The sequence below is a fragment of the Diadema antillarum genome, unplaced genomic scaffold, assembly GCF_040938485.1.
Source record: "Diadema antillarum isolate AM-2024a unplaced genomic scaffold, OU_Dant_1.0 seq00000998_RagTag, whole genome shotgun sequence".
NCBI classification, from domain to species: domain Eukaryota; kingdom Metazoa; phylum Echinodermata; class Echinoidea; order Diadematoida; family Diadematidae; genus Diadema; species Diadema antillarum.
In genome coordinates this window covers 1,391,115-1,416,118 of record NW_027271836.1, presented here as the reverse complement: position 1 = coordinate 1,416,118, position 25,004 = coordinate 1,391,115, and the positions used below count along the sequence as shown (strand labels likewise).

Below are 25,004 nucleotides of genomic sequence, written 5' to 3'. Positions count from 1 at the left end.
AACACCCGGAAATGGGAGGGGAGAGAATGAGCTGAGGACCTTTTTTTTTTTTTTTTTTTTTTTTTTTGCTTGTCAGCTGAAGAAACCCTGAAGTGGACGGGAAGAGATGAGCAGAGATGTAGAGCTGAGGACCTTTTTTGTTGTTGTTGTTTCGTGTTTTTTTTTCTTTTGTTTTTTTTCTTTTGCTTCTCAGATGAAGAAACCCGGAAGTGGACGTGGAGAAATGAGCTGAGGACCTAGCTCATGAAACCCGGAAGTGGGCCCCCACACTTTTGAAAACACCGCGCCGGCCCTGATGATATAGTAATAACAATGATAATACTCGGTACCGGTAATACGAAGATTAGCTGATTACAATAATGATGTTAACAGTAGTTTGATGCGGATGATACAACTGATTTCAACTCTATCATCCATCTTTCTGTGAATTTTCCGCGTGCACAATAATGTATTGACTGTCAGAGGCGCCATAACTTTCGAATAGCAGCGCGCAGCGAGCGCCAGCGCAGCTGGGGACGTAGGCAAATAATTGATCTGTACATCCAATCCGACCGACGACGTCCGCAGGATTTCTTTTACATCAGCTACTATGTTTTGGTTTTACAGTAACGAGGAGGTAGAATCACACACATGATATGACGAGATATATGGTCCAACGATCGCATTTGTTGTCAACAATTATAAAACTAGACTGTGCAATCGCATGCACTTGCTTTCTGTTTCCACTTTTAAAACTAGGCAAGTTGTCGGGTCTACTGTGAGTTTGATCAGCTGGTAAACACTACAACTACAAGACGCTCCCTATCGCCAAAGCTACTGTACAAAGTTCTGCTGAGCCTGAGCTGGTGCAATCGAGATCTAGAAAGACTTCTCTCAAAGCCAGCAGGTCGATTTAGTCAGAGAACTCGGAGCGTCTTTGGGTGGTGAGATCGGACTCTTAAACGTATTGTAAATGTTGTGCTTGATTTTGCTACCTGGATATGACGTCCAATAAGACAACAATAATGTGTAGTTAGCGATGATTATGGCCGATTAGTTAAATAGTATACGGTATGAAGATAATCGGCGCGAGGAGAGAAGATCGAAATGATCGCATCATTTTTGCAGCATACCCAGCTAGCCAGCGCATCGCTTCGCGTCGCCCCCTCCGCATCCCGCAGCCCTTGGCCACAATTCAACGCAGCCGCGCGTTGTCATGTCGTGAGCGAGCGGTGCCATGGACATGAACATGGCCATGGACATGGCAGGGATTTGTAGACCCGTTGAATGCAGGTATTATGAATGGCAATACAGAAACGGTCATAAGAAACATGTATTTCATTGTGCGTTCAATCATGTGGAAGAAATATTTTGTTGTTGTTTTCTTTCTGGAGATAAAGGAATAAAATGCTGATAATCTGACATTAAAAGACAACACATGATTACTAACCATGTGACTGACCATGTAGCAAGATGCTCGCACAGTTTGTAAATTTGCTCTGTCCATTCTATTTCCTACTCCTAGACCAATAAATCTATTTCTTGGTCATTGGTGTCTTTTTAAATGTATGGTCAGTGATATGGGCGTGTTACACATGCTCATCATAGCTGATAATAATTCATTTGACGAGTGACTGTAGTCTATTTCATAGCTACTGTACATGGTAGGTTTATGCAAGCATGATTTAAGTTTTAGTCTTTGCTAGTGTTTCTTTGCAAAATGTGAATGTGAAAATACTAGATTGAAAGTGACTGCTGTGGGAAACTGGACTTTTATCGTAAGATTTTAATAAACTCTATGTACCCCCCATTGGGGGTACGTATGAGAGTCTCAACAAATACATAATGAATAAGTGTATGAAAATGAACATATTTACAATAATGAATAAGTGTATGAAGATGAACATATTTACAATAATGAATATGTGTATCAAATGGAACATATTAAAATGTTTGCTTTGTGAATTCATTAATTCTAATTACACTCGGCATTGCAAGAGAATAACAGTGTGTGAAATAATCATCAAAATTTCACTGGTAATGGGATGGACTGACCGGAGAGCTTGACTGTCTATTGAGGTATAGGGCCTACACTGATCCTGTTGCTCAAATAGAGTAGCTGATCTGAAAATAATTTCATATGTTGTCTGTGCATTGAATGAAGGAGTAGGGACAATGTGCAAGAGACCCTGTCACTTTTGAAGCAGTTGATCTTTAGCTTGATTCAACCATCCCATCTGAGGGTTATGCATCCTTTTATAATTTTTTTTTTCATATCTTGCCAGGCAGAACATTGAAGCATCGAATCTGATTTTAGTTTAAAAAATGAATGATGAGTCTGCCAGCTTCTTGGCATGTCTGATCTGATTTTTTTAGTCTTTTCTGCAATGCCTGCGATGACATTGAAAGGTTGGTTTGGGGAAAAAAGACGGGAAATCAAAGATGATTTCCTACTTTGAATTTCTTCTGTAGATTTTATTTTCAGTTGACACTGGTCAGAGTCTATAGCAGCCACATGATGAACAAATTTATCTATTACAAAAGTGTAAGTCTAGAAATGACCTAATGGTCCTCAAGGTGTTTTCATTCCAGTTCTGTCAACAGAAATTGACCGAACAAAGCTGATTGGCTGCTGTCATAGTAACAATTTACTATGGCAGCAGCCAATCAGCATTGCCTTCTGTGCCTTGTAAACTGTCATTATTGCAAACCTGCTTCATGGAATGGACTCCAGAAGGTAATTATTGTCCTAATTCTTTAATGGGTTTCATACATGTATAGTGATCTTCCAAACATTAAACTGAAGATGGTGTATTTTCTGAACCCTTCTCTACTTATGCCCTGATTTTTATTGATCAACTGGATTGCTTTCTTGGCCTATTGGAAGAGCTGTCAATTTATAACTGCCAATGAATAGAGGTTTCCTAATCTCCCTAATCCTAATCTCCCTAATCCCTATTGTGTCACCATAGCCTTCCTGTTGGATTGATAGGCATGAGCTGTACACATGTATTCACACCCAGGAGTTATTGTTGTTTGCATTGGGATGCAAAAATCAATTCTATTTGCTCCCATTCCCACATGGGATGAAAAGAAATTGATGTTTTCTTTCATTTACCATTCACACATGTCACCTATCAAAGGCAAATTATTCTGAGAGATTAAAAAAAATAATAATCAGAACCCATTTTTGCATTGTGATGCATTTTGCGAGAGGTTTGCAATTTTATGTGTGTGCCTAGTGTCCCTACACAAGAATTGACAGTTTTCACATTTTGTTTCTTTTAGAAATTGGTTTGCAAGCACATAATTAGGTGATCCGAGTATCCTCTCGGATCACCTTCTGTATCTGTACTGATTCTTTGTTTTCCTTCTTCTTCTTCTTCTTTATTTCTGGACAAAATTTGTGTATCGGTTAGCTCAGAAAGTCCTCTTCCTATCAATGTCAAAATTATACCATATATGTATCATGTCCCAAAGACGACGGGTCAAGTAAAATCGTAGTGACCAGTCGACCGTGACGTCACTATGACGTCATTATATGAAAACACATTTTCAATCATATCTCATTAATGGAATGGAATTTTTCAATGAAATTTGCGTCACATAAATTTCAATTCAAGGGAATTCTACTCATGTTTTCAAAATTCATTGCATCGTTAAAACGTGCGCGTACGCGCGCGTTGAAATATTTGTATGCTCCAATCGAACTCAAAATTTTTTTGCATACGTTTCAGACCATTTGGAGCATTTTTTGAAAAATTAAAAAAAATGGACGGACGCGTACGCGCGCGCACATATACGCACGCACAGCTCATATGCAATAGAAATTTCCCGTTTTTTTACACTTATCGGATGCCTGAAATGTAAAGGAATATTTCTACCAAGTTTCAAGTCAATCCGACTCAATATGACGTCATACGGGCCCGTCAAAGTTGAAGTTCCGCGCGCCCGTCAATGGCGATATACAGTGCAACAATGCCAAAAAACCGCCAATTTTAAATCCGATATTACTCGTCAGGATGGACGGTGACCCTCCATTTTCTTTTTATATTCTGAAAGCTGATGAGTTGTACATGTCATTTCATGGGTTGGCGATGCTGAAAAAATGATTAAAAGATATCAAATTTCTTAATAAATTAAAAAAAGTAAATTTTCAAAATGACGTCATCAAGTTTCAAGTTCACTCGAGCGTATCGCACTAATCCTTTGCAAATTTTCACCCAGATTTCAGTATGATGTAGCTTATTAAATACTCTTTCATTAATGTAATAACAACATTTTGATTGCATGACGGCATCACCTCGTAAAAATAGATTAAATGTAATCTTGTCAAATTTGACCAGTTTACGTGTTATCTCTATAGGAGTGCAGTTTTTTCTGGAAATGAAAATTGACATGACTATCTTTATCGAGCACTAGCTCCCTTATGCTTCCGTGAATTTCTCCCAGATTTTAATATGTTGTAGCTGAGACTTTGGGCTATCGTAAATGTGCCCTCATTTTTTCATTTGATGTCGGGATCACGTCCAAAAACTTGGTTGAAATTAAAGCTTATCTTCGATGTATTGAGATATTCCTTTCTTTTTCCAACTTTCTTTGCAATAACTCAAGAAAAACACGCTCTATCAGCATAATATTTTGCACATGTTTAGTTCATGTCACGTACATTATTTCATAAGATAACAACTACTTGATCAGACACCATCTTGGGTATGTAAATTGGGGTCAAAGGTCATAAATGTTTCATCTTGTATCTTGGTGAATACATGTCCTATCTTTCCCATATTTTGCACACGTAAAGACCATGTTACAGGGATCATTTCATAAAATAACCACATTTTGCTCAGATGCCATCTTGTCTGTGCAAAGTGGGGTCAAAGGTCAAACATGTACTTCTTTTTCTATCTTCGTTATGACGTGTTATCTCTATGGGAGGGAATTTTTTAGATGTGAAAATTGACATGACTCTCTTTATCGAGCACTATCTTACTTATGCTTCGGTGAATTTCTCTCAGATTTTAACATGTTGTAGCTGAGACTTTACACTATCAGGACTCGAATCATTGATTAAAAAAAAAATCGGATCACCTAATTTGTCAGTGTTGACAAATTCCGGTTCTAGTTTGTTGTTGTTGTTGTTGTAGTGTGAATGCAGTTTCCATGATACCTGAGTGGGCTGTCCAACTTACAAAGTTTTGACAAGTAGGTCCAGTTTTTTGGGATTAACTAAAAGCTAATAAATGAGAAAGCTTTTAAGCAAGTTATAGCTAAACAGCAAGGTGCACAAATGGTTAAGAATGACATGATATGCTGACATCAAAAGATGTTACAACAGTTTCAAATTTGCAAGATTATTCTACCCTCCTCCACTTCTCCCTATTAACTGGTAAACCCAGAAATTCAGCTTTGTGCATATAGGAGCAAGTGTCAAATATTAGCTTGTAACATTTTTTCTTCTCTATATTTATTAGCTAGGTCTTTGAGACCTAAACTATTGTGGCATGTTCATCTTGGAAGTGGGCTATGGATATAGGACCCCTATGTACAGAGCTGCTAGCCAGTCACACACATGTGCACCAATACAGAAGGCCTGTACAGGGCTCACACCCGTAAATACAAGGGAATGCCCCAGGCCCCTTCACAAATTCGTACCAAAGATACCAAAATAAATGAAGAAAAAAAATGATTAAAAATCAATGATGTAGTTTGGCAAAAAACTGAATAGCTGTAGATATTGAGTATGAATTCCTCTACAAGTTGCATTTTGGTTGGAAGATGAAAGCTTTTCTGGTGGAATTTGAGGGGACTATATTTCATTGGGTACGTGTACGGAAAATGGGTGATTTTTTGAGTGATAAGAACTCGTAGTCTGGCTTTGCGGACCCCTGGACAGAATTTGAACTGAATTATCCACCCTGAGAATTTGATGGATGAAAGGGTATATCTAACTTATCCAGGTTAGTGAAGCTGAAACACCTCATTTCTCCCAGCTGTTTTACAGAATTTTTTGAAATTTGATTTTTAACACACATCCCTATGGGGAAATATTTATGGGTGTGAGCCCTACAGTGCATGTGGAAGCTGCATCATGATGCAATGCAAATCTTGTTGCAAATGAGCAACAACAACAACAAAAGATGCTTCCTGGTAGGATGTAGTGTTGGATTGTAAACAGAGGTAGAGGTAAATAAACCACAATATTTGATGGATTTAACATGTGTTCATGACAGTGCATCACTTCAGTTTATAGCCATTCTCTTTTTTTTTTTAAATGCCAGATAGAGTTTGCAAGTTCATGCAGACTAGCCCTGTTGGTGCCATTAGCGCAGTGTCCATGCCCAATGTTAATGGCATTTTGAGATGATGGTCCTGAGGGGGTTAAGTAAATGAGGTATATAATGATATCATCAACGTGATAGGAACTATGATGTTTCACACTGTAGTTAGTTAATGAAAACTATTTCATGACAAAATGAAACAAAGCTTTTCTAACATCAGGGAGATATGGCCATTTTTACAATCAGTGGTGTAAAATGCAGTATTGGCACTAATTGGTGTATAACTTTCTTATACACCGACAGATATGCATTATTTTTTCTCATAAACTTACCACCCACAGTGTCTACCTTGGGTACCTTAATGAACTTTCCTCTCTTTTTCTTTCAGATGTGGCAGGCACTTACATGCTTGAAATCCAACACTTTTGGTGTACTCACTCTGACATAGTATTTTTGTCAGAGCTAGCATATTAAATTGTTTATTCCTTTTCATTGTTATTGCTGCTGTTGTGATAGACAGGTATCCAACATTAAGAACTATTATGTTTACCAGGTTCTGCTTTGTCTTCTTTAAATACTGAAATTGTCCAAACTTTATGTTTCGGAGGTGACATTTTCCGTTAACAATTAACCCCTCTTTTGAGTTAGCTCTTGTTCACAATTATAAAATTCAACTTTGCTAATTTCCATCAAAACAGAATAGTAATCAATCTGACTTAACTTTGATCCAAAGATTATTTAATTCAAATAACTTATCATTTTTTGGTGAGCGTTTATAAATTTATGTAACTTTTCCGTTAACATTTCTGTCACCTCCGAGACAACAGATTTATGTATTTAATTTTTTTATTCTTGACATCAGTTATACATTACATTTGCAAAAATGTAACATATCCCCTCACATTATCTCTGAAGGAAGGTAGTAGAAATATAGCCTGTTGTTTTCATTTCGGAGCAATTTACAATTTTCCGTTAACACTTGTCACCTCCGAAACAATTGTCACCTCCGAAACAACAGGCATATTATATTTGATAATTTCTCGAACACAAAGCAATTTTGTTTGATTCTGTCCAATTGACAGGAATCTCTTTTGGATGACAATAGTAATATGGCAACAGGAAGTGAGAATTTTTGAGGGATTAATAAAAGATTCAATAAAAACTAAAAATTACTGTTTCGGAGGTGACAAAACACTGTTAACAAGATTTTTTGTTCATTTCTGTTTAAGAGAAACCATATCATGTACACCAATGGTTTCATTTATTTTAGTAACATAAGTCTGAAAGTGGAGAAATCAACTACCACACTCTCACTCTTTTTTTTTATTACCGGTACTAGACTGTACGTTTAAGGGCAAATTTACATTTTTTCACTTTTTTTAACGATGAGAATGCACAAAATACATCCATATGTTGTATATATAATATTGTAATCAAGATCATTTCTCCTGCTTTAGTTAAGTAAACATATAGATGCTTTCATCTTAGAAGCTTGATTTCCAACAAGCAATTTAGTTGTGAAAATTTACCAATCACAGCTTTCCTTGTAGGTTGCTTTTTCTTGTGTTTCGGAGGTGACATTGTTTGTTAACACCATATTGTTATGTGATAGTGAAAGGCAAGACTTCAGTTCCTTTTCACTATCTATTAATATTTTCTAATACATTTAATATCTACAAAATCATCACAACAGAAGTGACTTTTGTATACATAGCTCACCAGAATTCCCTTGATACCAAAGTAATACATGTGGCAGTTCATGCATGCCCTAGTCCACAATCTTTAAAAAGAAAAAGAATGTAAAAAAAAAAATCATCAAACAATCAAACTCCACAAAAAGGCCACATGCCTATAGCTGGTGCACAACTTGTTCTTGAATTCATAGTTGTTGTTTTTCCATGTACAATGTGGTAATCATAAACAAAATTATGTGATTTTTTTTTTTTAATATGACAATAATTATTACATTTTCCAAGTTGAACCAACTGTTTATGACATTGTATTTTTTAAGATTATTGAAGTTATGTGACAACTAAAGTGAACAGAGGAACAAGTCCCCAGGACTGGAAAGGGAAAGATAAAAAAAAAACAACAAAATTTGTAGTTCTATTTCAGTACTTTTGATGAGGTGTTTACCTTGTTTTGTTATTATGTTTTATCTTAGAATTTGGCTCTAAGTACTGGAATTTCAAGGAAAAGAAAATGGTTTTTTAAAGGACAAGTCCACTTTCATATACATGTGGATTGAGTGAATGCAAATGTTCAACAGTAAAACATATCATTGGAAGTTTGGGGGGAAATTGGACAATCCATTCAAAAGTTATGGGTTTTTTAAGTATCTGCGCAATCACTGCTGGATGAGACGACTACGACAGTGTATGATGTCACATGCATACAACGATATAAGGGAAATATAAGTGAATTTCACAAAAACTTTACTTTTTGAAAAAAGTGCACATTTCTTCAACTTGCTTCTGATGTATTTTAGGGCAATATTATTCATCCTGCCTTCCAAAAGAGAGAAGTCATGTGTTCTTTTGTTATGCAAGAAAAGTGAAAATACAGAATGTTGAATTTTCTTGATACTTTCTCTATATCCTTGTACACATGTGACATCACAAGCTATAGAAGTCTTCTCATTCAGCTTTGACTGAGCAGAAACTTTAAAAATCCATAACTCTGGAACGGATTGCCTTACTTTCCTCAAACTCTCACTGATGTGTTTTACTAATATTGCTATATTTACTCAACCCTTATGTCTATTGAGGTGAACTTGTCCTTTTCCAGTTTCGGTCCCTTATAGGTTTATTTGAGACCAGTTTGTGTCCGGGACCTTCTGTGAAGTTGATGGGGAAAATTACTGAACAAAAACAAAATTTCCCCTCAAGTTCACAGAAAAGCATTATGCTGCTCTCTTCAGCTGGGAAACACAAACTGTTGTCTTAACCAGACTGTAAAAACCTGTTAAAGATTAGTATGATTTACAATCTCAAAGAAAATATGAGCTGGTATCCATTATCATGAAAGAGAATAACCAAACAAAATAACAAGTGAGAACTGAAAGAAAGAGCTTATATTTGAAAATTAAAGCTATGAGGAAAGACATGAATGTTCACTAAATAGTTAACACCTGAGAAGTTGGGTTGTCTCTGTGTTGTGTCACCTCAAAAACAATAAAATGTTTTTTCTTATCATATACTTCTTACTCTCAAAAGTGACTGTTAAATATGCATGATTTGCAGGTAATTTTCAATCAATTCAAAATATGTAAAATATATTTTAGTAATGTCAACAGTTTAAATGAATCTGGTGTATAGAAAATTTATCCCAGATGAACCAAACACCTTTCACCAGTATTACAAGTACATTGTATATCATTTGTATGGTGGCTATCAAGGATGATGCAGAATTCATGAACATCCTTGAATTAATCTATTTATATCAATCTATTTATATTATATTAACTACGTGCAAACAAAAACGTACACAAGTCAAATAAGAATTTTTGCTTTTGGTATTCATACCGTATGTCCCCGCCAAAAAATTACAGTGGTACCCTCCGCAACGATAACTTTAAACTGTAGTGAATCAATCTAAAATACAATGTAAGGGATTGAAACTATAACTCATTGCCCACGCCTTACAGAAAACCCCATTCAATTTGCTTCAGAGGTCAAAGAGAATTGAGGATTTTTGTAGAGCATGTGAGGAGTCCCTTCCCTCCAAATTCTGCATGTTTACACATTAATATGCAGTTCCAAGAGCATCCAAGTGCTGAACTTGGAAGAATCAGACTCCTGACATCCTTTATAACAATCCACATTTCTTTGAGATCACTTAACCAAATTGACTGGGGCTTTCTGCAAAATAGAGCTAAGATGTTATAATTTAAGACCCCAAAGTAGAATTTAGTTGATTTAATCATATTGGGTGCTATCAATGCAAAAGTCTAATTGTAAATTTTTTTTTGGGGGGACATAGTATATGAATACATGAGCACAATGTTAACATTGAATGTCACCTCCGAAACAAAGTTATTCTTCCCTGGTGTTGTGGAATAAAATATTCTGAGAGTAAAGAAACATTACTGAAATGATCTTACACCCTCATTTCAATTTAAGGTAGAAAATGGAATGCCATGTTTCTTCAGGTTACAATATCTAGCTTATGTCCATCATATTCTTACTGTAAATTAATATTTTAACACAATGTTAACATTGAATGTCAACTCCGAAACGAAGTGATTCTTCCCTGGTGTTGTGGAATAAAATGTTCAGAGAGCAAAGAAACATTACTAAAATGATCTCACACCCTCATCTCAAGTTAAGGTAGAAAATGGAATGCATTGTTTCTTCAGATTACAACATTTAGCTTACATCCTTCGTCCAAATGGAAGGCACACTACCGGTACCCATGCTAATTAATGAAGTGTAAAAAAACACTTGTTCTGTGTGGTTTATCTGCTTGAAACAGGAGTTAATTTCTTGTTCTCGAGTTATAATTATTATAAACATTGATAAAAAGAAGAAGTTTTTGTGTTATAGTCACTTATTCTCAAAAAAAGTGAGTGTTAATATTAATGTCACCTCCGAAACATTCTAATATGTTAACTGTCACCTCCGAAACATCCATGTGTGAAAAATCCAAGTTTTAAAGAAATGATTGGAATTTCATTTAACCTAAATAGGAAGGTAGCCCTTCTTAAAGACTTGTTATAGTAAGAGTTTGACCAGGCCTGCCCTCCAATAAATAGTTAAAATCTTAAAAATTACATGTCAATTGGTATTTTTAGCAAAAATTTATAAATCTCATGTATTTTTTTTTTAATTCACTTTATATTCAACCCCCAAATAGTTTTGATTCACAAACTATATATTGTTGTTAACAATATAAACTTTGCATGGTGAAGTTTGACTACAGAGTTTTGTCAATATGGTGCAATTCATGAAAGCAAAATTTTGCTTAAATTTACTTCAGGTGCCAGGGTTTTCCTTAAATTACACGAATAACCCTTCAGCTTTAAGGTCTGAAATGTTATTTTTTCAAAAATTTGAATACTTTCAAACAGGAATCAAACAGAATAATGAAAAAATGTTTTGTTTGAAATTTTGACCCTCCGAGTACAAAAGTTACACCACTGATCGTAAAAAAGGCCATATATGATGTAAATGAAATCACTGCTAAAGCTTTTTCATTAGAAATAGAGCCATCTGATCAAGAATTTGAATAGTCGGAGTGAAATAACCAATGTCAAGTAGCCCACACCACAATTGAGCAGAGTCGCTGTACTTGGTCAGAGTAGTGGTTGCAAAATTTGAAAACTAATACAATGAAGCATAGACAGCTGACCGATAGATTCTCTTGCACTCTCTCCAGGATCAGTAGATTTCATGCATCCTACAGTCTTACATGTACCTTGAAAGCACTGCCCAAATCCAGTTCCACAAGTACGCTCTGAACATTAATCCGTCTCTGACGGAAGTGTATATCCTGTAACTCTTTCTCAGCTGATCAGGTGACATGAAACATACCAAACCAGAAGTCAGTGAGTTCCACTGCTAAATCATGTCCAGTATTGAAATCATGCAAGGCTGTTTTTATGTTTCAGTGTTAGCAAGTATACATGTAATTTCCAAGGACCAGTGTAATAACAGGGAGGTGAGAGGAAAAGGAGTGGGCACTGGATTAGTGTCTTTTGAACCATCCTCGGAGCCGCACTCCCCAAGAGACCACTCCACTAACTAGATTACTGCCGCTTGGCCGCACAGTGCACATGCGCAATCCTTGTCAACAGGCTGGTGGGTCTCACCCCTCCCTGGCCAGAACCTGGATTACTCCACGTGGTACTGGATGGGTGGTGTATACTGGTGCATTACTAGTGCATTACCCATTGCTGTGCCTGCAAACAGGGAGGTTTTCCTCTCACCTCCCTGCTGCAAACAACACTGGTGCATTGTGATGTGCAGTGAACTGGTTGCATGGTCACATATTGAATTTTGCAGCTAGTATTCAAGGTATTATAATGTGCATTTACATGTCCATGTACTATAAGATTTCTTGGGAACAAATGTACTTTGCATGCTATTATGGTGAAATAACTTTTACATGAAATGGAAACAAATTAACACAGACTTAAAAACATTTAATGATAATGATTAGCAGCACCAATAATGATATACTGATTGTAAGAATATGAAGGAAACATGAACAGCTGAGTAGTGGAACACAGGCCCTAATAATGTCTGATGATAATAATAATTTTAATACCAAGCTAGCACAGAAAATACCAACCACAACAGCAACAACCATCATAAAAATACCCATTCAGCTTTCAAATAAGAATAAAACAAAAACAGAGAGACAGACAAAAAAAGCGCCATGGTGAATATCTTATCAGGCATACAGTGATACAGGACATGTGAGATAGTTCAGCTCTCACTGAACTCTCACATGTTTTCACCATACACCAGGCAAGGAGGCAAGTTATTTCACCAAGATTAGGTCCTATAGTAGTCTCCATCATGACCACTCTGTTGTAGATTCGAGCCCTCCTGCCTCAATATATCCCCAGCATACAACAAAAAAACATTCAAATAGTGTTTTCATCCCCTGGAGAATTAAAATTGCTCACAAAAATATGTTAGTGGGACCAGAAAAAACATGCCCTTACGAAAAAGTCCTGTGGTACTCCTGTGGTAATTACCACAGGACGGTACCACAGGACAGTACCACAGGAAAGTACCACAGGACAGTACCACAGGAATTGCCCTGTGGTATTTTGGGACATACCACAGGACAGTACCACAGGAATTCCTGTGGTATTTTGGGACGTACCACAGGGCAGTACCACAGGAAATTACCACAGGACCGGTACCACAGAACAGTACCACAGGACAGTACCACAGGAATTCCTGTGGTATTTTGGGACGTACCACAGGGCAGTACCACAGGAATTCCTGTGGTATTTTGGGACGTACCATAGGGCAGTACCACAGGACTAGTACCACAGAACAGTACCACAGGAACTGTCCTGTGGTATTTTGGGACAGTACCACAGAACAGTACCACAGGTCGATCATTACCACACAGCATTACCACAGGGCAGTACCACACAGCATTTCCATGGTACCACAGGAGAGTACCACACAGGATAGATCGAAAAAAAAAAAATCTGGGAGACTTTTAGCCACATTTCAAGGAATATTTCTGATAGGTGAGTGATGGATTTTAGGACAAACATGGCCCTACTTAATAACCTGTCCTACTCCTAACATATAACCTCAAACGAGAGTCTAATGGCCAAGTGCCAATCTAGTCCTATATAGATCTATATAGTCATATTCTATTCCTAGGTAGCCATCGACCCTCTCAGTACATATATATATGGCCGTCTATCCATAAAGCATTAAGGCATGGTTACTAACTCGATTATACTTTATTATCAAGATATGAAATTACACTTTCATAACAATATCTATGATATTGGGAATAACATAACATAATTAGACAATCTTTCATAAAGTTCAAAGTAAGTTCCATCATTAATACTTTGACTTTTTAAGTCATGTATGTATTTTCTAAAATCTAGAGTGCTTTTTATGAATATTCATGAGCTATGTAAAAATTTGTACCACAGGAGTACCACAGGAGTACCACAGGAGTACCACAGAAGTCCTTATGAAATTTCTCATGCTTTACATCAGCACTTTCACTAAATAGGTAATACTGTAGGAGTATAGGACAGGATAAGTAATGGCAAATCAATTGTTATAATTCACAGCATAACTCATCTATCAATTGATTGAGGAATATTAATATGTGCTTTTTTGTTTGTATTTTTGTTATAAATTTCAGTTGATTCTGCCTTACAATTTTCCTGTGTGGTACTCCTGTGTGGTACTGCTGTTTGATATTCTCCTGATGTGATAGTCCTCTGGTATAAAATGTTAAGAAAAAAAAGAATATCCTGTAGCATTTTTCTGTGGTACTTACGAATTTAATTTGCTGTGTGGTACTTCTGTGTGGAATAGCACCATATTATGATTTTCCTGTGGGATTTTGGACAGTTCCTGTGGTACTCTCCTGTGGTATACATCGAAAATTACCACAGGAATTCCTGTCGTACTGTCCTGTGGTACGTCCCAAAATTCCACAGGACAATTCGTGTGGTACTGTCCTGTGGTACGTCCCAAAATACCACAGGACAAGTCATGTGGTACTGTCCTGTGGTACTATCCTGTGGTACTTTCCTGTGGTATTGTCCTGTGGTACGTCCCAAAATACCACAGGACAAGTCGTGTGGTACTGTCCTGTGGTACTATCCTGTGGTACTTTCCTGTGGTATTGTCCTGTGGTACGTCCCAAAATACCACAGGACAAGTCGTGTGGTACTGTCCTGTGGTACTATCCTGTGGTACTGTCCTGTGGTACGTCCCAAAATACCACAGGACAAGTCGTGTGGTACTATCCTGTGGTACTGTCCTGTGGTACTGCCCTGTGGTACGTCCCAAAATACCACAGGACAAGTCGTGTGGTACTGTCCTGTGGTACTATCCTGTGGTACTTTCCTGTGGTACTGCCCTGTGGTATTGTCCTGTGGTACTGCCCTGTGGTACTGTCCTGTGGTACGTCCCAAAATACCACAGGACAAGTCGTGAGGTACTGTCCTGTGGTATGTCCCAAAATACCACAGGACAATTCCTGTGGTACTGTCCTGTGGTATGTCCCAAAATACCACAGGACAAGTCGTGTGGTACTGTCCTGTGGTACTTTCCTGTGGTACTGCCCTGTGGTACTTTCCTGTGGTACTGCCCTGTGGTACTGTCCTGTGGTACGTCCTAAAATACCACAGGACGAGTCGTGTGGTACTGTCCTGTGGTACTATCCTGTGGTACTTTCCTGTGGTACTGTCCTGTGGTACTGCCCTGTGGTACGTCCCAAAATACCACAGGACAAGTCGTGTGGTACTGTCCTGTGGTACTATCCTGTGGTACTATCCTGTGGTACTGTCCTGTGGTACTGCCCTGTGGTACTGTCCTGTGGTACGTCCTAAAATACCACAGGACAAGTCGTGTGGTACTGTCCTGTGGTACTATCCTGTTGTACTTTCCTGTGGTACTGTCCTGTGGTACTATCCTGTGGTACTGTCCTGTGGTACGTCCCAAAATACCACAGGACAATTCCTGTGGTACTGTCCTGTGGTACTGTCCTGTGGTACTATCCTGTGGTACTTTCCTGTGGAACTGCCCTGTGGTACTGTCCTGTGGTACGTCCTAAAATACCACAGAACAAGTCGTGTGGTACTGTCCTGTGGTACTATCCTGTGGTACTTTCCTGTTGTACTCTCCTGTGGTACGTCCCAAAATACCACAGGACAATTCATGTGGTACTGTCCTGTGGTACTGTTGTGTGGTATACATCCCAAAATACCACACGACAATTTGTGTGTATACTGTCTTGTGGTACTGTTCTGTGGTACTTTCCTGTGGTAATGTCCTGTGGTACTGCCCTGTGGTACATCCCAGAGTACCACACGATCCTGTGACACAGTACCACACAGTTCCTGTGTTAACATATATTTGTGTGGTACATTGTGTGGTACCAACCAGTACCACAGGGAGTACCACATGAGCCTGTAAAACAGTACCACACAGTTCCTGTGGTAACATTTATTTATGTGGTACATTGTGTGGTACTGACAAGTACTACAGGGAGTACCCTACAAGCCTGTGGTACAGTACCACACAGTTCCTGTGGTAACATTACAAGTGTGTGGTACATTGTGTGGTACCGACAAGTACCACAGGGAGTACCACAGGACTTTTTTGTTAGGGTGTCTTGGCGGATGTACGCAAGTTTCCCAAAAAATATGACAAGAGAACCAACACGAGCGAACAATGAAGTGATACATCAGACTAAAGAAAAACCCCAACATCTGCTGATCTACAGGTGAATTTCGTCAGCACTAGTCAGGATTTACACTTGACATTGCGTCGTAATTTGATTAAGACAAGAACAAAACAATGGCTATTGTTAAACAGTTACATTGTCAAAACTCAACTTCTTCTTGGCCGATTTTCAAAATTTTTGTATCTATCGAGAGCTGAATTCTTAGACTAGCAGGTCCCAAGAGTATATGCCCTGTGAGCCTGCATAAAGAATGTAAAACCCTCATACACGTCCTTGTGAACAGACACAAGTCAACTGGCCTGTCCATACTCCTAACGATAGAGGGCCAAATCACCGCGGCCCCGAGGATCGAACATCAAACAGCAGTGATAACGATCAGACTGACCTCGTTACGTAAGAGGTCGTTTACTTGTTCGTTGGGGCACTGATCCCTTGTAATCCTGTGTTGAGTGATAGGGAAAACCCTCAGGGCAGAGTGCCCACTCCTTTTTGTCTCACCTCCCTGGTAATAATGATAAGGTCTTATTTTTCCAGGATAGTCTCTTCAGTGTTGTCGCTGCTGTACCAGTGGGCCCTGCCATTAATTTGTAAATACACAGTAAACTGTAACCCCTTGCACCTCCCCAAAGAGGCAATAACATTTTGTTAAGATTTTTGCCCCCTCCTCTGATAACTTGATATCAAGATTACTGTGTTATAAACAAACATTATGTACAAGGAATGAAACCTTTGTGCATTGTGTTCTGTATAGTAATCGTGCAAGCTCAGGAACAGTTGAGTGTGTGTTTGTTGCAAAAAATGATACGATATGAAAGCTATTAAAGCCAGCATGGTATGTTTACCATGCTTTGTGATGATAGTAGATAGTATGCATTGTATTCAATTATTATTCTGCCAACAGCTTTTAATTGCGATGCAAATGAGAGACATTTAGAAACTCTGGAGAGGCACAAAATGTACATTGATAAACAATTTATCTTAGGCCCTCTAGTTTTGTCAATGCTAGGGATATTTATTTGTGTGTGTGTGTGTGTGTGTGTGTGTTTAAGCCTAATCTTGTACAGCAGACCTCTTCAAGATCATCATGGTTTTATTATAATTATAATTATTATTATTATTATTATTATTATTATTATTATTATTATTATTATCATTATCATTCTAATTCATCAATCAATTAATTAATTTATTCATTCATTTCTTTATTTACTTGGCATTTCAACATAGATACAAACAGAAAATCATATTACATGATATGAATATTGTGGTGATTCTAGATGCTTACCACTGGTTGTCAGGGGAGGAAAAGGCAAACTTAATCACCAAGGCTCGAGGCCTTCCTCCCCAACCAATGCATGCACCCGGAATCAGCTGTATCAATGCAAAACAATAACAAACAATGTCAAATAATACAGTATTACACAAAAGAAATATTCACTTCAGATACAAATAATAAAACTAGAACTATCATTGAATGTGATTAATGCCCCCCTAAACCTGAGGGTATCTCATTCAACAAAACTTAGTATCTGATATGTTTGAACCCTTTTTTTTTCTTTAGATATACTTTTAAAGGCATATCATATGACTCTTTTATTTTGGAACTAGTTCTGTCTCTTCCTTCTAAACTCTGGTTGCTTTTGGGTCTGTGTGAAGTTTGAGATCTGTGCTTTTGTAGAGTTCTGACAAACAGACATGACATTTAGAAATCAGCATTCCGCTTTTATACATCTCGTCAAAAAAATTCATTATTCTATGCATGTGATCATCACCAATGAACAAATCAAGTTTGTCTTCAGTCTGGGATGTCGTTATATGGTATTCGTGCATGACACATATTGTACATCTATGGACAGGTTTTTCAGTGAGTACCATGATTTTTGTTGTCTGTGCACACCTAGAGCTATGCAGACAGTCGCCAGTGTCAGGGGGACAATGCAAATATTGAGTTCAAAGCTCAAGTTCAACTTCATTCAATTCTGTGATACAATACAGCTATCCCTTTTCACGTCTCTACCTCCTACAACGCACAAAACGAGCCAAACACAAGAGTTTCCGTGGATACAAAGCAAGTGTTAAGAGATTTTTTATCTCTTTGCCCCAGATAGCTGATGACAGTAGCAGAGCATTTGGCTTACTGGTAGCTATTATGTAGGACTGCCAACTAGGTTTAGTTTTTGCAATACCTCTGAATGTTGGAGAGGAGGGTTTGAATTTTGAAAAAAAAGAAGTTGTATTTGATTTAGAAAAGTTTTTTATGTAACTCGATGTAGCTTGCTCAGTATGTGCAATATTCCGATCTTTCAACCAAAGTATGATTTTTAGGTTTTGCTTTCAATATTTATGATCTACCAGTATGTATTTTTATTTTTATTGTTGTTGTTGTTGTTGTTGTTGTTATTATTATTGTTATTATTATTATTATTATTATTATTGCTATTATTATTGCTATTATCATCATTATCATAATTATTATATTATTCAATACTTATATCTATCTCTTTTTACGTAGAATCAGTATGCCTATGATCTGCAGAGGTTGGCAGATATTGGCAGTGATGTTAAAAAATAAAAGCAGTTTACTGCAAGGAACTAAGTTCCTAATTATACATGGATTTTAGTATTTAAAAAGAAAACAGAAAAAAAAACCTCACAAAGTTGTTTGGACGTGCAGAGGCCAGGTAGTGTTGGGAAAACATGAGTGGTCTGGTTGAATCACTCTTCTACAAATATATCACACGCACAAAACATATTCACATTCAAACCATCATATAAAACCGATGAACTACACCAAATCCCAGTGAATGCCATATGGTATATGATGGACAATGACAAAAAAGTGATCTTCATGATCAGCAAGTAAAGAATGGTAAGTTTAAGTGGATTTTGGGTTGTTTTTCTAGTGTTTCCAGAGTATACTATATGCATACTTTAAATTAAAAAAAAGTGCAAGAAGAATGCTAGTTTAGAATACTGGTATCTGATTAATGTGGGGGAGGCATCTATGTCAAGCAATATAAAAGTAGGAATCCAGGAAAAGCAAGTTCAATCGAAATAGGTTGCACACTGATAACTATCCGGCTCCACATACAGTGTACAGTGTATGTCCTTTGTCTCTTTGGTAGTGCAGAAAATGCCATAGCATCCATTGTCCCTGTCAGAGAAAAGATGAAGATATATAACCCCTTCCCCCCCCCCCAAAAAAAAAAAAAAATGTAATAAAATAAAAAATCATAATAATGATAATAATAAATAAATAAATGAATAAATAGATAAATAAAAGGAAATAAAAAATAAATGAATAAATAAAAAATTAAAAAAAGAGAAAAAGCAAGATTAAAAAAAAGAAGAAAGCATGATTATGTGACTTTTCCTGAAATTAGCTTATGGTAGCATGTGACGTTTTCACCTTTGTAATGCTAACAATTATGTAACAGACGCATTTTCTTCCCAGGGTTTTATATACCAAGCTTATGTAACCCTTTAGAGCCAAAGTTTTGCGTCTTTGAATCCATACCTTAAATAACCTCTGCCCGCAAGGTCTTTTTCTTGAAGAGAGTTTCCGGAAACATGACACAAAAGTGAAGAAGTGACCCCCTGTGGTCATTTAATCCTTTGGCCAGATGTTTTCTCCCCTTTTCTGGTGTACTTACATGCTTTCTTTGATTGTTTGCGACATGAGGAATCAAAGAATGTCCAGTCCACTTGTGGTATGCGGTTAGGGACCATAATAACACATCTTGACCGTTTCAATGATTTCGGAAACCATTATCAGGTCGACTGGGTCATTAGGTAGCATTGTTGTTTTATACATTCACAAATTGCATGGCGTAATTCCATTGAAATTTTTGCTCTTTGTATTTACTTTTGCTGCAAAACCCATTGTTACATGCTCTTCTTTGGAGGTGAGAAACTGCTTGTTTAGCAAACACACACACACACACACACACACACACACACACACAACAACAACAACAACAACAAAAGAAAAAAAACACAATCAAACTGTGTGGCACATTGTAGACATCAGATGTTTTTCCCCAGGTCATTAGGTTACATTGAGATAATTGAATAGGTAAAAGACATTATTCAATCTCGCATCACCTACAGGAGACCAACCAAAGCTCACCTGAAGAACCCCTTCGTGTGTGGGTCTGCCTTCACCCTAAGGGATGTCCAAAGCATTAGATATATTTCTAAGTTGTTCATCCATCTATCTATTTCAGATATCTTTACCACAATATGACAGATATTTTCAGCAGACTGAATTGGTACCTTGGCCAGGTATGCTGCATACAGTAAGTGTAAATGCCCTGATTAGACTCTAGACAAAAGCAAATATTTTGTCAAAAATAGTATTTCTTTTAGCTATAATTTCAGCTTGAAATATTCAATGGAAATATGAGGGAGAGTAGAAATAAGTATATTCAGTTATTTACATGTATGACTTAATAGTAATGAAATTCAAAGGTCAAAATTAAAATTCACTCTGCTTTTGCTCAAGAGTGTGAAAAGATTTGTGTAGTTTGTGTAGCAGTTGTGTTAAAAATACATAGTAAATTGCAATGCAATGCCAGAAAAACTATTCCCTGTGTTAGAAGTCTTGCTAGGCCAAAATAAGGTGTAATTTCTGAACCCTTGCCAGAGGGCACTGCCCTTAGAATCTCCACTATTTTATCTAGGTTTTATATAAAGGGTACCCTGTACTCACACCCTTGTCCTTGAGTCATCCCTTAAAATATAGGTGCTTATCCTTGCTGTTGGTGTTGTTTCTATTTTCTTTTGGAGTTAGAGTTAGTGCACCTTGTGTCACGGCTTCTGCAGAAATATGTCAAACAAGATTTCAAGAATAATTTCGGTGTAGATGGCTTGTCAGTTTGTGAACTTCATCCCTTTTTGTGTGTGCATGGTGAAGAAGTCTAAAAAGTGAAAAAAGTACTTTATGACCTGATGCAGAATGATGCGCCAGGAAAATACATGTGGAAGTGTCCAATTTGGTGATGTATAAATATTCAATAATTTGTGTGACCTTCTTCATAGACTTTTATTAATGCAATCAAATCTGTGGGTGTGGGTATCTGAAATGTTTAATGATGAGCTACGGTATTCCTAAAGCCTGCTTCCCTTGATGTGGGTTCAATGTGTGATGTATGTTTTGCTTGCATGAAGTCACAGCTGGGTTGGGCCAACCGTGGGCACAACCACTAGCTGTCAGAGTACATGTACATATCTGCCACAAGTAAAGTCAAGAAGAAAAGTATGAATGAATTTTAAAGATGATTAAATGAGATAAACTGATCTTAAGTCACATTGATAGAGCGCACACTATCAGCCAAAGCTTACTGAATATAAAGAGTCTGATGCCCTGCACCTCCCTTCCTCATTTTGTCTGATCCTGCATTGTTGTTTTTCTGGTGATTATTTTGCATCAGTTTGATTGCCATGGAGATAAAGATACTGAAACATCTTAAATGTTGATTTTCATGCGCACCTGCATTCAAACAATTCCACTACATGTATGTTAATTTATGGTTGGGGCCTGGTATCAAATGCAGTTTGTGTGTCAGTATTAAAACCCGTGACAGGTCATTGTCCTGTGAAGCGTTCTGACTTTTCCAGCTGTGAGTTTGGCACCAAGTAAGGAAGACATGAATAGGTTATTCACATCCAATCTCTGCTCAGTACCCCTGGACAAGGACGATACAGTTTATCTCCGGTAATTATTGTTGTGATTAGGTGCCCCAGAGCTCAATGATGCGACTTGAAAGGCAATTCCATGAAATTTTAACAGCTCACGATTTCTGTGCTGAGTTCCTAGAAAATGAAATGGCCTCATTAGATGAAGAGGTCATAGTGCAAAGCTTCCACATTCATGAATGCACAGACTCTTTCCTAATTACTACACCTACATTGCTCATGGGCCAGAAGTATGCCAAATAAGACAAGACAGCCAATATGAACATTGAATAGTATTAGTAGCACAACATGTTGAAAAATATTCAGTTTTAGTCACCTGTAGGCTTGAACAATGATCCTGAATGATGGTCATTCGTTAAGCTACATAATGGCATAGCATAGGACAAAATCTATCTTGATGTAGAAGTTTTAGGGCCTAATTTGTTTGTTTAGTGTTATTTTCTGTGTTTATTTTGTTTTGTTTGCTTTTTGTCATAGTTTTATGTATTTGATGTGGGACAAGGTACCACTTGCCCAGTACCAATTTACCCCTCTCTGAAGCAGCCACTGGCAGGCCAACAGGTACCCCCAGGGTATGGGGCAGGACTGGGTAAGGTGAAGGACGGTGGGGTAATTAATTGCCACTCCAAGGGCTCCTCACCGTGAAGGCAGCCTCATTGAGCACGACGTGTATGGGAGTCGGAAGTCACGTAGTAAGGCCCCGCGCAGGCGCGAAGCGTGGTCCCAGGGAAGCGCTGCGCTTCACTGCCGGTGGGGCATGCCATGAACGACGACTAAAAAGACTTGCAGAAAAAGAAAAGGAAAAGGGGGGGTTGAGGGGTATTGGATTGCAAGAACTGTGGGAATAGAGTAACACGTTGGATTTGTCGGAACCAAAACATTGGTCGCAAGAGTTGTTTTGGGTGCGTGTGCGTGTCTCCCTCGCTTTGTGTTTGTGCCTTTGCCTGATTGTGTCTGCAAGGCCATGATTATCAAGGGAAGCAGAGTTAAGGATGCCTCCTATTTAATATATGTGAGTCTACTTTTTGACTGGTGGATCAGTCAGTGATAGGGGAAGGAACATGCTGTTCACTGCTGTTTTCCAAGGCATACATATCTATCCAGAAGTACAAATAAGAAGAGATAATTTTTTGAGTGCATGGGAGCAACTGACTTTGGAAAACTAGACGCACTCATCTTTTCGAATTGGTGAGTAAGAATGTAATGAACGTAAAAATCTTAACCTAGAATACAACTGATATAGTGTTCTTTTATCTGTTAAACAGTAGCCATGGTATTGTCATGTTATATGCTAATCATTGGAAGTATTTCATTCTGTTTACTGTGAACCCTAATGTAAAAGGTGCACCTGAACTTTGGACATAGGGGGAAATAAAGCAAAACACACAGACACAAGTACTTGCATTTGTGCACCCCCAACTTCCAATATTTTTCAGGACAAAAAGGTGTGCCTTAAGCATGAGTGTTTACAATTAGTTACATTTTTTATTTGCCAGGAGACACGGATGCATACAGTTCCCCACTCTATAGATTTTTTTCTTTCTTCTTTAAGATATCATTAGTTATTGACTCTTTTGTTATAGCTGAATAGTAGTCCAGTTGGATATATTTTATTGTGTTTCAGTGATCACTTTGTTGTCATCTAAAACTTGTTTTGTGATGGTTTACTGACCCTCATCACAGAACCCGACAAAAGGTTTACCAATCTTGCTTTCGAAGCACAGACCTTGTCTATGACAATATTGAGACCTGCAGCACCTGTTCCCTCCGTCTGCGATATTTTTTTCTTTTTTGGATTTCAATATGTGATGAGGTCACCTTGCTTTGAAATTCCAAGAAAGCAGTAATGATTCCAAGAACATATGGAAAACAACAATTCTCATTTGCCTTGTAATGTTCCCATGATTCAAAAGCCAGTAAATCTCCCATTCCCTTTGACTCATTGTGAAGCCGACTCACATTACGTCGTTTACTACTCACTAATGACAGAGCAGATAGACTCCAGGTCTTCAGTGTACCAATCAATGTGAAATGGAACATTGCATTCTTGATGTGGCATAAAATGTTTGTGGATGGTTAAAGAACGTCTTTACATGTGCTTTTATTCATAATTCATTAAGGAAGTTTGGCTGGTGATGTTGAAAGTTAATGAATATATTTGCTATCATGTCACATGAATACTCATCTAGAAAGTTAGTAACTTCTTCTGAAACATGGTATCAGTAAATCAAAACACATCAATGTCAAATCTTTAACAAAGCTGACTGTGAGTGAGAAATGAGAATGCAATCTTTTTTTTTCTTTTTTTTTTGTCGGCATCTGGTACTCGTGGCACTGCAAAGAAAAGTTTGAAACAAGTACCTCATACAGTTCGACCTCAATTATCCGGCCATGTCGGGACCGGCGCTCGTCCGGATAAGCGAATTGGCCGGATATGGGAGACACAATGTTAATGTATGTAGCTGCCGTCCAAGCTGCCGTCCCAGTGCACTGGCAGCTAGGCAGGTAGCGTACCCCGCAACGGAGGTGTAATCTTTGCTAGCCTGCGCAAAATTGTAGTCCCTTCTTCACAAAAATAAAGTATATCTTTATGTGAAAATCATACATGTTTTACCTCATTAGATATTGAAAAACCTATCATGCACATCTTATGCAATTAGTGAAATAGATCCATGAAAAGATGTTAAAGTCACTGTTTTTTCTCAATTTTTGGATGAAAAAAAAAAGACCTTCACTGCGTGAACGCGTCCGGATAATAGAGAATTCCAGATAAAAGGAGGCTGGATAATCAAGGTCGAACTGTATATAGAAAGAAACATTTTGTTTTGTTTTGAGTCTCATTTGGAAATGAGTTTCCTGTAGTTGATAATACATTGTATATGTTGTAAATGACCACTTTACGTGGTCATCACATATTGTGACATGTAATTCATTTTCATATCATGATATTCTACACGTACAGATAATACTTCACATCCTAATGTGACGGGCACATCTTAGCACTTTCTTTACTTCCATCTCAAATATAACTTACAGTGTTGCATGTAACAGACATGTTGCTGGCTGGTATAATGAACGTGTAAAACATTTTGGAAGAGATTTAAGGGAGCTACAAGGAATACATTCTTACTTGGTCGC

At 37.6% G+C, this 25,004-nt stretch overlaps 1 long non-coding RNA gene across 1 annotated transcript in view; it reads left to right on the top strand.

Moving 5' to 3' along the window:
• The first annotated feature begins 611 nt into the window (after positions 1 to 611).
• Positions 612 to 25,004, top strand: part of LOC139742395 (uncharacterized) — a 33,380-nt gene continuing 8,987 nt past the window's right edge. The window contains exon 1 of the long non-coding RNA XR_011711674.1: positions 612 to 923. This is a non-coding gene — a long non-coding RNA (uncharacterized lncRNA). The remainder of the gene's footprint in view (positions 924 to 25,004) is intronic.